We start from the raw sequence: 14337 nt of genomic DNA, 5'->3' as shown, positions 1-14337 counted from the left end.
TTTCTCAGCAAGAGATGCTTCTTTCAGGCAGGCGTGAACACACACACACACACACACACACACACACACACACACACACACACACACACACCAGGAAGGGACACTTTAAGCCACAATTACACAGGAAAACCATACTATTTAACCGAACCCTACTAGGTCAGCTTGGGAGACGGAAAATAGTAAGTTGCCTTAAATACAAATGGGTGTGATTGGCGTTTTTATTCCTAAATTCTAACCGATTTTCTAAAATTTAAGCGTCCCTTTTGCACTTTAGACCTCACAGTGGTTGCTAAATAATTATGCCGGGACAGAAATAACAAAACGAGGAGGTAAACTGAGGTGGACTGCTAGCAAGGGTCTAGACACCTGCCATGACCCCACCCCAACTCCAGTGCAGGGGTGAGACCTGAGCCAAGCAGTGTCAGGTCCCACCAAGTGCTTTGGCCTTTGGGGGTGACCGCAGACCTCGGGACTCTGCAGGGGCGGCGCAGGGCAGCAGCCCCATCCGGCGCCTCAGGTGCATTACTCGGGGAAGGAGCCGCGCTCTCTGGGCTTGCGGAGCCCACGAGCCCGAATCCCCGGGAGCGGCTCAGGGAAGCACGGAGACACTTCACCTAGTGTTACAACTCGACGCCCAGGAAAATCAGCAGCGGGGTTGTAAGACTAAAAGAGAGGTGCAGGCAGGATGCGCGGTGGAGAGTAGAAGCAGATTCTGACCAGACTGCAGTAGATTCGTCCCCGCTGTCCTGTCTTGAGTCACACCCGATCCAGGGCACCTTTCATCGGCTCTCCCCTCCCCCTGCCCGCAATCGGGGGGCGGGGGAGGCACCGGACATTAGAATGGCCAGGGGACGATCAGTTGCCCGCGCCCGGAGCTCCCCGCCTGGCCTGCGGCTCACCTGCTAAGCACCGGGCTCGGGCCGGGTCCTGTGGTGCTGATGCTGAGACTGCCGAGTTGAGGGCGCTGCGGAGGCCGGGTTACTGCGTCTGCATCAGGGGCTGCAGCGGCAGAAGAGCAGGCGACCGCCGGTGCTTCCAGATCTCCCAACTCCGGGCTCTCCAGTCCCCTGCTAACAGCTGGCTGGGTCACGTGACCGCAGGCCCACCCTCTGCCTCCCGGAGCTCAGGGCCCCAAGACCAGACTATGTTTGACTGTCAAGGCCTCAGAACCCGCCCCACCAGGGAGGGGAGGGAAGGGGAAGGCAACAGGAGCCCCAAGAGCAGCAGAGAGGGCGGGACTCAATCAGAAAGTGGCTCCCTCCTTTCTAGATTTTTATTTCTTGGTTGCAGCTCTCTCAAAGAGAAGAAGTGGAGCTTTAAGGAGCCAGGTCCAGCTTCCTCCTGGCAACGTTTTACTGGCGCTGGTGTTTGGTCGTTTGTCTGGGCCTTTGGCGCCTAGGCAAGAATTCCCTGCAGAGGTCTTCCTTCTGCACCTGGTTGACTCCTACGTCCAAGCCGTTCCCTGATGTTAACAGATCTTGTTCATAAGCCAAACTGTGCAGCATATTCACACTTTGTGGACCAAGGTCACACAAATAGCAAAGCCAAATTCACCCCAGGGCTAACAAACTCTTTTTTTGGGGGGGGCGGGTGGGGAGGGTGATGGCCACCTTAAGGTTATTGACAGTGCATCTGGGGTTGAGACTCGATTGACCTTGTATAAATCGATAAGAAAAGGCCGTACCAAACTCTAAGAGGCGAGTTCACAGGGAAATGAAGGCAGTAAGCCTGCTTGTGGGAGAAGACCTACAAGCATTTTCCAATTATCAGATGAACATAAATCAAAGTTTTATAGGCTGTATGGGGGGGGATTTGGCAATATCTGTCAAAATAAGAATGTGTCGACCTTCACTTGATTCCACTTTAGGAATTTATCCTCCAGAGGGAAGGACACAGGTGTGAAATGAGCAGGAGGCCCTCTGTGGCCATATTATCTTACTAGCACTGACTAGAAATGAACCTCAGCGTGGTGGCACACACCTGTGATCCTGTCTTTAGGGAGGCTGAGGTAGCAGGGACATTTGGAGGCTGGCCTGGGCTACATGGTAACACCTGTCTCAATAAATTAAAAGATCAAATCAAATTCAGCCTATAAATATTGGAATGCTATCCAACATATTTTAAAGATGAGGTCAGTGTCTGTGTACTGATACAAGACTTTAACTTACACCCAATAAAAGGCTAGAGTGGAGAAAAGTTAGGTGCAGGTGTGTGTGTGTGTGTGTGTGTGTGTGTGTGTGTGTGTGTGTGTGGAGAGCTGGGTGACAGGCTGCTAGGAAAGGAGACGTTTTACCATGTCTCCTAAATGTATGTACTTGTAGCTTGTCAGGTCAGTGAATAGACCATGAGAGAAGAATGAGGACTGGAAATAAATAGTGTAGGATAGACCATTGGTTCACAGACTTGGAACACAAAGGTGCCTTGATGTTTATTTACTCAAACAAAGAACTATAGCCTAATACATGTGGTTAATCGACATTAGAATCTCCTAAAGAGCTTAACCTGGGGCTCTGCCCATAACTACTGAAGTTGGTCTCCAGAGCTGAGGTCAGGGAACTCACAATCTGTCAAACTTAGCACTTTTCCTTGTGAATTAAACTTGGACAGCTACTGTTCGAAGTGTCCCCTTATCTCCAGAGTCTACAGAGCCACTATGCCACAGTGTTAGCAGCACTTACTAAGCAACAATAAGACATTTTTTTCCTTGGCTTTATACAGGAGAGACAGACTCTGCTGCCATTTAAGTAACACAAATAGAAATAAGGGAACAGAACAGTCCGGCAGACACAGAAAACATCCAGAAATACCGGTTACGGCTTTAATCATTGGCCTCTACCAATCATGTGAAATCTAGCTGTGGGTAAATGACAAGCCTTCTGTTAGCTAGCCTCCAAGGAAAAATCTCCAAAATAACATACAATTGTTACGTAGTCAATGATAGTCTATCCAGCATGCTCAGAGGCTGAGAGCTAGTAAATAACAGTGCACTGTAATCTGCTTTAGTCCATGAAGTAAGCGAAGCTTTTTTTCTTCTCCAGAACCATAAAGGGGAGGTAGGGGTACAGTGGTAACTTTTCCTTCATGCATTGTCACCAGGGATACTCCTAAAATCCCTTTAAAGAAACCGGTGTGGTTATTTATAAGTGTTATTTATATATTTTATTTATATATATATATATTTCTAGTGTTATTTATAAGCGGCAAGATTGAAATAAGATTATTTGGGAAACTGCAAAATCTACAATCCCAACAACACCGTAATTGTTCCTGCATACAACCCCTCTTCCCACTTAGATTACTGTTAAGAACATACATAGGAGCCAGTGAGCAGCCTTAAATACTAAGGCACTTGCTGCAAAGCCTAACGACCTGAGTTCTGTGGTGATATATTATTTATGATTTATTAAAGTTTGCCTGAAGATTCAGAAAGCAAAGCCAGCCTCAAGCTATAGAGATCAGGCAGTGGTGATACACACCGTTCATCCCAGCAGCCAAAGAGCTAGGCAGTGGTGGTACACACCTTTAATGTCAGGACTCAGTATTAAGAGGTATTCAGATCTCTGTTAGTTCAAAGTCACGCTGAGCTACATGAAATATATCCAGTCCTAAAGATAAACAGCTCACACAAAGATGATCTCAGAACCTTCGATCACACGTCTTTCATCCCAGGACTCATGAAAGGTATTAAAGACAGGAACAAGGTCTCAAAGTTGGCATTCACTCTCCAGCCACACTGAGAATAGGGAGGCATAGATTCTCCAAGAATTTTCTCCTGTCTTTGCATACAGAGATTGATAACATTAGATATATGCTCAGGATCCTGATCCATTCCCCTTTCATTTCTGAGAAAGGGAAGAAAAAGTCAATTACTTTGTAGATATGACTATTCAGTTGCTCAGTAGTATTTGATTTTTCCTACTGAGTTACTTTGCTGTTGTAAGAAAAAATCAATTGTCTGTATAAATGCAAGTCTGTTTTGGCTATGTTGTTCCATGTGTTTATTCTTATATCAATACTGCATTCTTTTGGTTGCTATAGTTTTATAGTGAATCAGGGAGCTTAAGCCTTCCAACTTTGGTTTCTTTCAAAACTGTTTTGGGTTTCCTAGGTACTTTGTACTTCCCAATAAATTTTAGAATCTTTCCATTGGTTTCTATTATTAAAATATTGACTGGTATTACCTTTAATTTACAGATGGTTTTGGAGAAAATTTCCATCTTAAGCCAAGTTTCCTAATATATGAGCACATTTCTCCATTCATCTAAGTTGTCTTTAAATTTTCCCAGATTTTTATAGTGTCCAGCAGCAAGTCTTAAACAGACTTTGTTTGGTAAGTATTCCATGTTTGTAGATGCTATTATAATTACTACTTTTCTGCCTTTCTAATTGTTTGTCACTAATGTATAAAAGCAATCGATGTCTTTCATGTGTGCGTTGTGTGGGTGTGGATGGATACATGCTTGGTATACATATGGAGGTCAGAGAGCAATCTTGGGTGTCAGTCCCCAGGTGCTTTCCACCCCCCCCTTTTCCCCTGGAGACAGGGTCTCTCCTTGGACTACAATTTGGCCATGTAGACTAGGTTGGCCTTTGATCTATCAGGGATCTGCCTGGATCCATGTCCTATCTCTCTGTTGCTGAGATTACAGGCACATACCTCCCCACACAGCTTTCTATGTGGGTTCTGAAGACCTGGATGCAGGATCTCGAATTGCATTGTCAAGACAAGCACTCTACAACTGAGCCACCTCCCCAGCCCAGCAACTGACTTGTATACAGCTGCTCTTGCACTTAGCGTGATGTTATATGCACAAAACGTCATAGTAGGAAACACATTTGACTATACCTAGCCTACAGTGGCCTGGCCTGGAAGAATGTCTTCCAGGAGCTAATACTGAAGATTGTAGCTTGGAAGATTGACTTCATCTTTGAAGTGAGCTGTCTGGCCAGTGTGTCACTTTCACTGTAAAGTCAAAAGATTTAAATCAGCCAGGCACATCTTTAATCCCAGCACTCAAAAAGCAGAGGCAGATGGATCTCTGTCAGTTTGAGGCCAGCTTGGTCTACACAGCAAGATCCATACCAGGGCTTCCTAATGAGTCTCTGTCGCAAGAACAAACAAAACAAAAACAAAAAATACTCAACTCAAACTATTGTGAAGACTATACTCATTGATTGCACTGGTTAGCTTTTTATCGACTTAACTAAAGCTGAAATCATCTGTGAAGAGGTAGCCTCAGATGAGGAATTGCCTAGATCAGTTGGCCTGTTGTCAAGTCTGTGGTGGCATTTTCTTGATTAATGATCGTATTTTCTAACTTGTATCCAAACATAATGAATTCCTATGATCTAATAAGGATGCAAAACCAAAAAGAGGCCATCCCTCTATTGCCTCTTCTTTATTGTCTCCAGGTTCCTGCTTTGACTTCCCTCCATGATGGACTTTCTTCCTTATGATCTGTCTTCCATAGGGTTTCTATTGCTCTGATAAATGCCATGACCAAAAGCAACTTGGGGAGCAAAGGGTTTATTTCATCTTACAACTCCCAGGTCAAATTCCATCACTGAGGGAAGTTAGGGCAGGAACCTGAGGCCATAGAGAAGCACTGATTACTGGATTGCTCCTTATGGTTTGCTCAGACTTCTTTGATACCATTCAGAACCACCTAACCTGGGGTGACACCACCCACAGTGTGCTGGACCTCCATACATCAACCATTAATTGCATCAATAAAATGCTCCCACAGACTTGCTTACAAGCCAGTCTTATGAAGGCATCTTCTAAACTGAGATTCCCTCTTCTCAGATGAGTCTAGGTTTGTGTCAAGTTGACAAAAGCCAGCACATGATCTTTACCACAGCAAACTGCAACCTTGTTAAGTGTTACTTATCACTTACACTTTGTCACTCATTGACATTCTCTCAATTCAAAATCATGATGAACTCAAATTCATGTAGATGCTTTCTAGTTCTCTTTCATCTGCAGCTGCTTTTGCCAGGCCCTCCTTAACAATACTAAAGAGGGACAGCACAAACAAAAGTGTCGGTCCTTGGTCCCTTCTCATGGCTCCTGTTAGTCAGAGATCAAGCACATGCAGGCTGGAGATTAGTCAGAAGGGATGTTACTGCTATTCAGGTGAGATCACACTAGACCTGCAAATTCACACAAGCAAGTTCCTTCCCATTTCTCCTGTTCGTTAGAACTTCATCACTGTGACAAAATATCAACATAAATAATGCATGAAGAGAATTTTTTCCTTTGAATCCTGGCTTCAAAGTTTCAATCCATGGCTACTTGACTCAGGTAGTCGAGGAGGCAGCAGTCCCCAGTAAAGGTGTTAGATAAATGCTTCTTGTTGAATTATGATGAGGAGGATATTCTTACAATAATAGCTCTAGTTGAATCTATTTGAGGATGTTGAGTTCCTTAGAGGAATTAAGATGAGAATTCCTACACTTTCACACCTGCCCATGAAGGGAAACTCCAGACCAGCTAGCCATGGTGAGCAATGAGAAAACCAGGCAAAATATATGAACCTGATGTTTTCAGACATTGGACAACAGGCAAAGCAGGAATGTAATGTTTGAGAGAAAAAACACTCCAGCTTTCTACTTAAGGGCAGATAAGAAGGAAAGAGACGGGTGCACTGTAGCTTTTCAAGAAGCTACAACAGGGGAATTGCTTTACCTCAAGAATTCAAGACCAGCCTGGGCAGGAGAGTGAGACCTTATCAGAAAGAAAGCAGGGAGGGAAGAAAGAGGAGAGAAAGAAAGAAAGAAAGAAAGAAAGAAAGAAAGAAAGAAGATGGGGGAGGGGATGGAAGGGGAGGGAGAGGGAAAGAGGGTCCATGGGGATGTAGAGGAGGGGAGAGGAGAAGTCTTGCAGCCTGGGTGGGTTTGAGGGTTGAAGAAGCAGGTTCAGGAAGGTCAGGGCAGCTAGGATTTGTGAAGCATCACACCAAGGAAGAGAAAATTAAAGGAAGGACTTTGAAAACTGCATAAGCTCTCTGGGAGTAACTGACTGGACATCCACTGTGCATGCAGGAGGTGAAATTCACAGGCTGGGCATAGAGAAGGAAGGGCGTTTACTGGGAGCCTAAATAAGTCACAGGACTCGTAGGAAACCAGGAAGTGTCACATGCCCACAAAACACATCCCTCCTATGGATGACATAGAACAGTCACTAGAGACCTGCCTGCAGCGCACCTTAGTCCAAAGAATAATAGAGCCACAGAGGTTAGCAAAGTCCTGCATCTCTTAAAGGAGTTTTAAAAGCCTATCTCTCCCAGCATAAAATTCAACATAAAATAAATCTAGCATCTAAATTACAAGGAGAAAACACACTAATCAACATACTAATTTTCTCTTCCTCAGGGTGATGCTTCACAAATCCTAGCTGCCCTGACCTCCCTGAACCTGAACTAAAACTGAAAGAAATAATGGAGTTAGCATATAAAGTACTTTAAAACCAGCATTAGAATATTATGAATGTATTTAGGAATTTAGAAGGAAACACATAGCATGAGAGAAATTGGACATAAAAGAACCAAAAAGAATAATGAACCCTTGTTTATTTGAGTCCACAGATGTGAAGCCTGAGGACACAGAGACTGTCTTTGTGTGTGTGTGTGTGTATATATATATATACATATATATATATATATATATATATATATATATATATATAATGTGTTATTTGGGGAATATAAGGGTTATACATAGACAAGTATATTATTCTAGTATATTGAGAAATATAAACAAGTTTAAAAGATGGTCATAAATTAAGAGTACCCAAACAGACTATTTAAAAATTATCCCCAGCAAATTGACCTTTTCCTATCTAAAAAAAAACACTATACCCTGATTCTAAGGGGTCTGAAATACAGGCAAGTTAGAAACACATTTAGCACAATGCATGTAGGGGTCTTTTCTGCTCAGCGCTTCCTTTATGTATAATAACAGGGGGGAGAAATAGACCTGTCACCGTGCAAATTTGACAGGAATGAGCAGACGATTTAATGTGAAGGCAGCACTTACATGCAAGCAAGAAAGCCTCACAATTACCCTGTGAGTAAGCTCAGAGGACTCAAAGGGGGGAGCTGACAGTGGAGCCATGGAAAGATGAGAAAGAACAGCACCAGTCAAGATTCAAGAGCCACCCACCTTCATCTTATCACCACCACGCTTAGGACCATGCTTAGAAGGTTACCATAGTAACAGACCTTCAGGATGCCCTTAAAGCAATTTACAGAATTACTGTGCACACTGAACACAGGGAACACAACTGCTTGTTGTTAAACTCTATTTTTAAACACATTTAGGGATTAAATAATCCATCAAGCCATTTAAACATAAATTGCATTGGGCAAAAGGACATTTTAATCAATGGTTCATAATTAATTTAAAACAAACAAAATATAATTCATAAATATTCTGGGCCTAGCTTTAGAAACACACCTTTTATTGGCTTCACCTTTAGGAATTGTGTCCATTTCTTTTTGTTGCTGTGATAAAATATGACGGCCAATGGCAACTTAAGGAAGAAAGAATATAGTTTAGGGATCCAGGAGAGTCCATAATGGAAGTGGAGGCAGCAGGTGGCTGGAACGGGAAACTGAGAGATCACGTCTTCATCTGCATGCAGGGAGCCCAAAAGAGCAAACAAGAAGTGGGGTAAAGCCATAAACTCTCAGAACCCACCCTGTAAGGAGCAGAAGTCCTGAGCAAGTAAAGTCCTGAGTGCGTATGCATTGGTGACATGGGCACAGCCATGACATGGACTGAGGCCTCAGACCCATGGGAAACAGGAAAGGCCTTTCCCAGGGCCAGGTTTGAAACAAACAGCGCTACCAACTGGGGACCAAATGTTCCAATATGTGAACTTACAGGAGACAAGCTTTATTCAAACCACCTCAGGAGGCATTCATGAATTTAGCTAATTGTACAGATATTTTGAAGGGATGCTGCTCAGAGCTGGTCTTCCAATGATCAAAACCCATTCAAACTTCAAATCAGACTTCAAGTTTTATCCTAACCCTTCCTTGCTGGTGTAAAATGTGTGTGTGTGTGTGTGTGTGTGTGTGTGTGTGTGTGTGTGTGTGTGTGTGTGTTTATACTCTCTCTCTATGCACTCTACCACTGAGCTATATCCCCAACCCTGATTTTTTTCATGTTTCTATGCACGGAAATTGTCTACATTGTATTATAGACAGCTTAAAAATAAATTTGTTTTAATATTCTAGCCATATTTGAAACCACTTTTAAGATTTATTTTTTATGTGTATGAGTGTTTTAACCTCACATATATATGTGTAGGGCATAAGTGCCTGATTCTCTTGGAGGCCAGAAGAAGATGTCTGATCCCCTGAAACTAGAGAGCAGCAGGTATTAGGAGAAGTCATATGATTGCTGGGAATCGAACCCGGGTCCTGTGGAAGAACAGCCCGTGTACTTAACTGCTGAGCTACCACTCCAACCCCTACAAACTATTTTTAATAGTTAAGGTTCACCCAATGTTTTTCGACCTGCGGTATTAACACTGCTCACTTACAAAGTCACTTTACGTGGAGATGACTATTAGTTATTTTCCAGTCCTTGAGACAACCAAACGGTTGATCTAAACTGCTGTAGGAATTTTGGCCTCACTAAATGAACACTTCTCTCTTGCTCTGATTCAACAGTGACTCAATTATTGAGAGAATTATGAAATTTCTCTAACATTAGAAAAAGAATTCTGTTTGGGTACTATTTAATTTTTCAAAACCATGAAAACCAAAAAAATCCAAAAGAAAAGAAAATTTTAAAAAGGTAGCATTTAATGTCATGTTGGATGAATTGCCTAGCTCTCTTAGAACTGGAAGTAATGCATATTCATAGCAATATTTTAGTTTTTAAGTTCCTCATTACTCTTCACTTCCCTTTCCATTGCCCTTGACCCTGAATATAAACCTAGACCCAGGTTTTCACTATTCATGCTCTACCCATGGACCACAGGTCCTTATATATTCACAGTCTGACTTTTCAACTGTGTAGAGTGATTTATTCCTTAGGGTTGGGATTCATAGCTAGTTCACCTTTGAATTTCAAATAGTACTTATTTCAAAATAAAACTTAAAATATAAATTACCATCGAATGAGTTTATTAGATAATCTATCCTTACTTTGAATAAAAAGAAAGGGTTGAACTTTAAGAATTATGTAAATGCTTGAAATGCACAGAAAGAGCAGATTGATGGCTTCTTAGTCCTGGGGGGTTGATCTGAAAAAGTGGAAAGGAGCTGCAATTCATGTGGGGCTTTGTTTATGAGGTGATAAAATAAAATGTCCTATAACTGTGTTGAAGGTTGTAGAGTTATGTGACTATCCTAAAGTTGACTGGTCAGAATGGCGGTACTCACTTCTAATTCCATACTTGGGGAGGTAGAAGCAGGAAGATTGTGATTTCAAAGCCACCCGAGCTATATAGCAATATAGCAAGATCCTGTCACACATACACAAAAAGGTTGCTTTTGTTTTGTGAACCATTTGGTTTAATAAAGGTCACTCACATGGGCACGAGTGTGGAGCTGGCCACAGAAATGCAAGTAACTCTCCAGTCCTGTATCACTAGAGACAATGACTTCTTGTCCTCCAACAGACACCGCCCCCCCCCCCCGCCGCTGCCACACCACTACCTCTCTGGGTGGGAAGATAAAAGGGTGGAGGGATGAGTGTGAATTCAATGCATTACACACATGTACAAGATTGTCAAACAAATTAATTAGAATAAAACAAGGACAGTGGTGCAATGCACCCAGCATTGGGCTGGGGGGACTATTGTAGTACATATTAACTTCACTAAAAATAACTCAATGCTCCAGAAAAGAAATATTAGAAAACCAATGAGCATTGCCTAGGTCCGAGGAAATAAACCACGAAGAGTTAATAACTTTGGAGCTATTGTTGCCATAGCAATAAAATGTTAGAAAAATTCAAGCAGAGTTGATTTACTGCTCAGTCTTAATGTAAGAATCAATTAACTCCAGCAAGCTGCTTAATTCTCCTTAAAGACTAGGACACAAAGCAGAAAGCCTGGGCTACTGCCATAGGAGCAAAGAAAAAAAAATGTAGGGCATCTTGTGGAAGACTCTGTACCTTATAAAATTCAGCCAAAATAATACAGGGGGAAAAAAACTTCAGTAACTAATTCTCAAGGAACATTGATAGGAGAACTAACACTGATCCTCAGGAATTATAGATGGGAATTTCATTGCAAGATCTTTTCGAAGTTTCTCTGCATGTAAAATGTTCCTTACTTAAAGGGAAATCTTAGTTTTGTACTGTTATTTCTCCTGGTTATTCTACACAGATTAATCACTATTCTCTCTCTCTCTCTCTCTCTCTCTCTCTCTCTCTCTCTCTCTCTCTCTCTCTCTGTGTGTGTGTGTGTGTGTGTGTGTGTGTGTGTGTGTGTTTTGTTGGGGGCTGCACCTGCACATATATATTGGTGTGGAGATCAGAGGTCAATTTTGGGTCTTTCTCTATTGCTCTCCACTTTATTTTTGGAGGTACAGTCTCTCTCTGAACCTAGAGCTGACCCTTTTGGCTAGACTGGCTGCAGCAAGCCCCCGGAATCCACCTGTCTCTGCCCTCTCTTAATGCAGATGCTACAGAAATGCATGTTACTACACCTTCATGAGATGTTGGAGGTCCAAAAGTACTCCTGCAGGCTTGCACATTAAACATTTTATTCACTGAGACCCATTTAATTATTGACTTAACTAAATTTAGCTGCTCAAGGGCTACCTGAAAATTTCCTTGAACAGATTGCATTTGGCAGAAAAATAACTGCACAACAATTCCAGAACACATGAGCATATGAGAAGGAGCCACAAATACAGAGTGGACCATTATATTCCGATCTCCTAGTCAGAGGCAAAGGACAGGCTTGAGGTTACAAGAGCATAGCACACATCTGGCAAGAATGGAGCCAGAAAATAAATGAAAATGCTATAGAAGAAGTTGGAACTTACCACGAAGGGTGTCTGTACCCTTTCCTTCTTTGTGATAATGAAATTGGCCCTCAGTACCTTGCTTTACATTATGCTCCTATTTTACTGCAACTGTTGACTGAAGAAATTATCTGTTTCCTACTACAGCGTGAAATTTTCCATTAATGAAATGGCTTATAAATTACCAGAAATCCCACATTGGGAGATAATTTAGCTGTCACAGAGTAGGGGATAATTTGGTAGTTACCAGAGACTAACGGGACCCCATTTACTTTACTTTGAATTGCTGGGGGTGGGGAGAGACAAAACAACTCAGCAAAGGTCTCATGTCATTTCTCTTCAGACCATAAAACAAAACTGATGTTAGTATAGCTTGCAGGCACTTGCAATATATAAGGTTGGCTTATATATTATTGTCTGACTCAATGCCCTGAGCCATCCATTTTATATCAGAAGTTTTACCAGCAGCACAGGAACATAGGAACTGTTAAACAAAGATTCCCCTGTGATCGGCTTAGTGAATCAGTGTTCCAAGTGGTTTTAACCCTTTCTTTGGCAATAATCTAAGTCAATGAAAAGGAATCACTCCCTTCAGTGCAGCTCCAGCTAAGGGAGAGAAGTCATTGCTGGCATCAGAAGGAAAACAACTGCTTCTAGCATAATGTATGTGTGGTTAAAACACAGAAATATGGGCTAAGTATGGAATGATAGATGCTAAGAAACACAAGGAATTGTCACTGAACAGTAAGGACACATTTTGAGAGAGAGGGAATCATGTACAAAGAGGATAGTCCATTATCATACTGGGTAAAAAATGTCATGCTTGTTTCACATTACAGGCTGGGGATCCTGTGCTGAAATGCTCTAGATTTGAAGTATTTCAGTTCTTATGAGTCATTGTAAAGGGCCTGAGGAGATGGCTCAGAGGTTAAGAGCACTGGCTGCTCTTCCAGAAGACCCAGGTTTGGTTCTCAACACCCATATGGTTGGTGGCTCACAACAGTCTGCAACTCCAACTCCAGTTCCAGGGGATCTGATGGCCTCTTCTGACCTCTGAGTGTACCAGGCACACTTCTGGTGCATAGACAGACACACATGCAGGCAAAACACACCTACATACACATACAATAAAAAGAAATAACTCTAAAAAACACTTCCAACATCTTTACCAGTTGAGCATTCCTAATCTGAAAAGCCCAAATACTCCAAGCCCTATACTTTTTAGCATCATGTTACACACACACACACACACACACACACACACACACACACACACTGTGCACACACACACACACACACAGAGACATGCACATACACAACCCACATTAAGAGACTAATTCACTTTTCTGTTAATCTGACTATGCATTCTCCTAGAGATGTGGTCTGTAGATAATTTCAAAAAGAATATTAACAAGTAATTTCAGGAAAGCCCAATGCTTGCTACTGTCTCCTTATAGGAAAGATGCTCACAGAGTTTTATGATCATCTCTTTTTTTCTCCCTGGCCATCTAAATTTTACTTTAGAAATTTAGAGCATATTTTTAGCTCTGGGAAAATAGTAACTCTTCATAGCTTATCCTTTGGGCTATCTGTTGATTCTCAGGACAATTATCTAAATACTGCTTTCTAAATATGAGAAAAATTGTTTGTAGGGGGTGAAAAATCTAGTTTACATTCAACAGCAGGGATCTGGTAAAGTTTATTGTCTCTAGTTAATGTCTGTTCCTCATTGAGATCAGCCAGCCAGGGGGTTTAAACACAAATTCAGATGCAGGAATTAATCAGAATTCCTGAGGAAAGGAATCAGCAATGGCCACTTTTAAAATGCCAAGTATGATTCTAATGTACCCTAAAGGAAGGAACCATTGTTGGATTCCTGCCACCTTTAGGAACCAAGGGTGCCTTTCATTGTATTGAGGACCGAGCTCTGAAACCAGGCTCTTTCTGCAGTTCTGAAACAAGGAACTTGAGGGAACAGGAGTAAAGAACTCCTCCTCCTAAAGTCCCAAAGAAAACCTGAGGTATGAGTCCATCAAAGTTCACCTGGGTACCAGGGAGTTTATTAGACTGGCTTACAAAGCAGTGGGTGAGGGGGTACAGGCAAGATCATGGTAACCTTAAAGCAGCCACACTGGATGATGGCTTCTGCAAGCTGCATAGATGAAACCTCCTCCCATCATCCTTCCCAACCTTTATCCTCCAGCTCCTCCCAGAGATGCCAAGGCCACATTCAGTTGGGTTATAAAGACATACAACTGATTCGGGATGGTGGCTGGATCATCAGGTGAGGGTCTCATGAGCCTCCTGCCCCATCCTTCCAAAAGGGAAGGTAGGACAGTCAACAAGT

Source organism: Cricetulus griseus, chromosome 8 (genome assembly GCF_003668045.3).
Source record: "Cricetulus griseus strain 17A/GY chromosome 8, alternate assembly CriGri-PICRH-1.0, whole genome shotgun sequence".
In the NCBI taxonomy this organism is placed as follows: domain Eukaryota; kingdom Metazoa; phylum Chordata; class Mammalia; order Rodentia; family Cricetidae; genus Cricetulus; species Cricetulus griseus.
Note: the sequence above shows the minus strand (reverse complement) of the source record.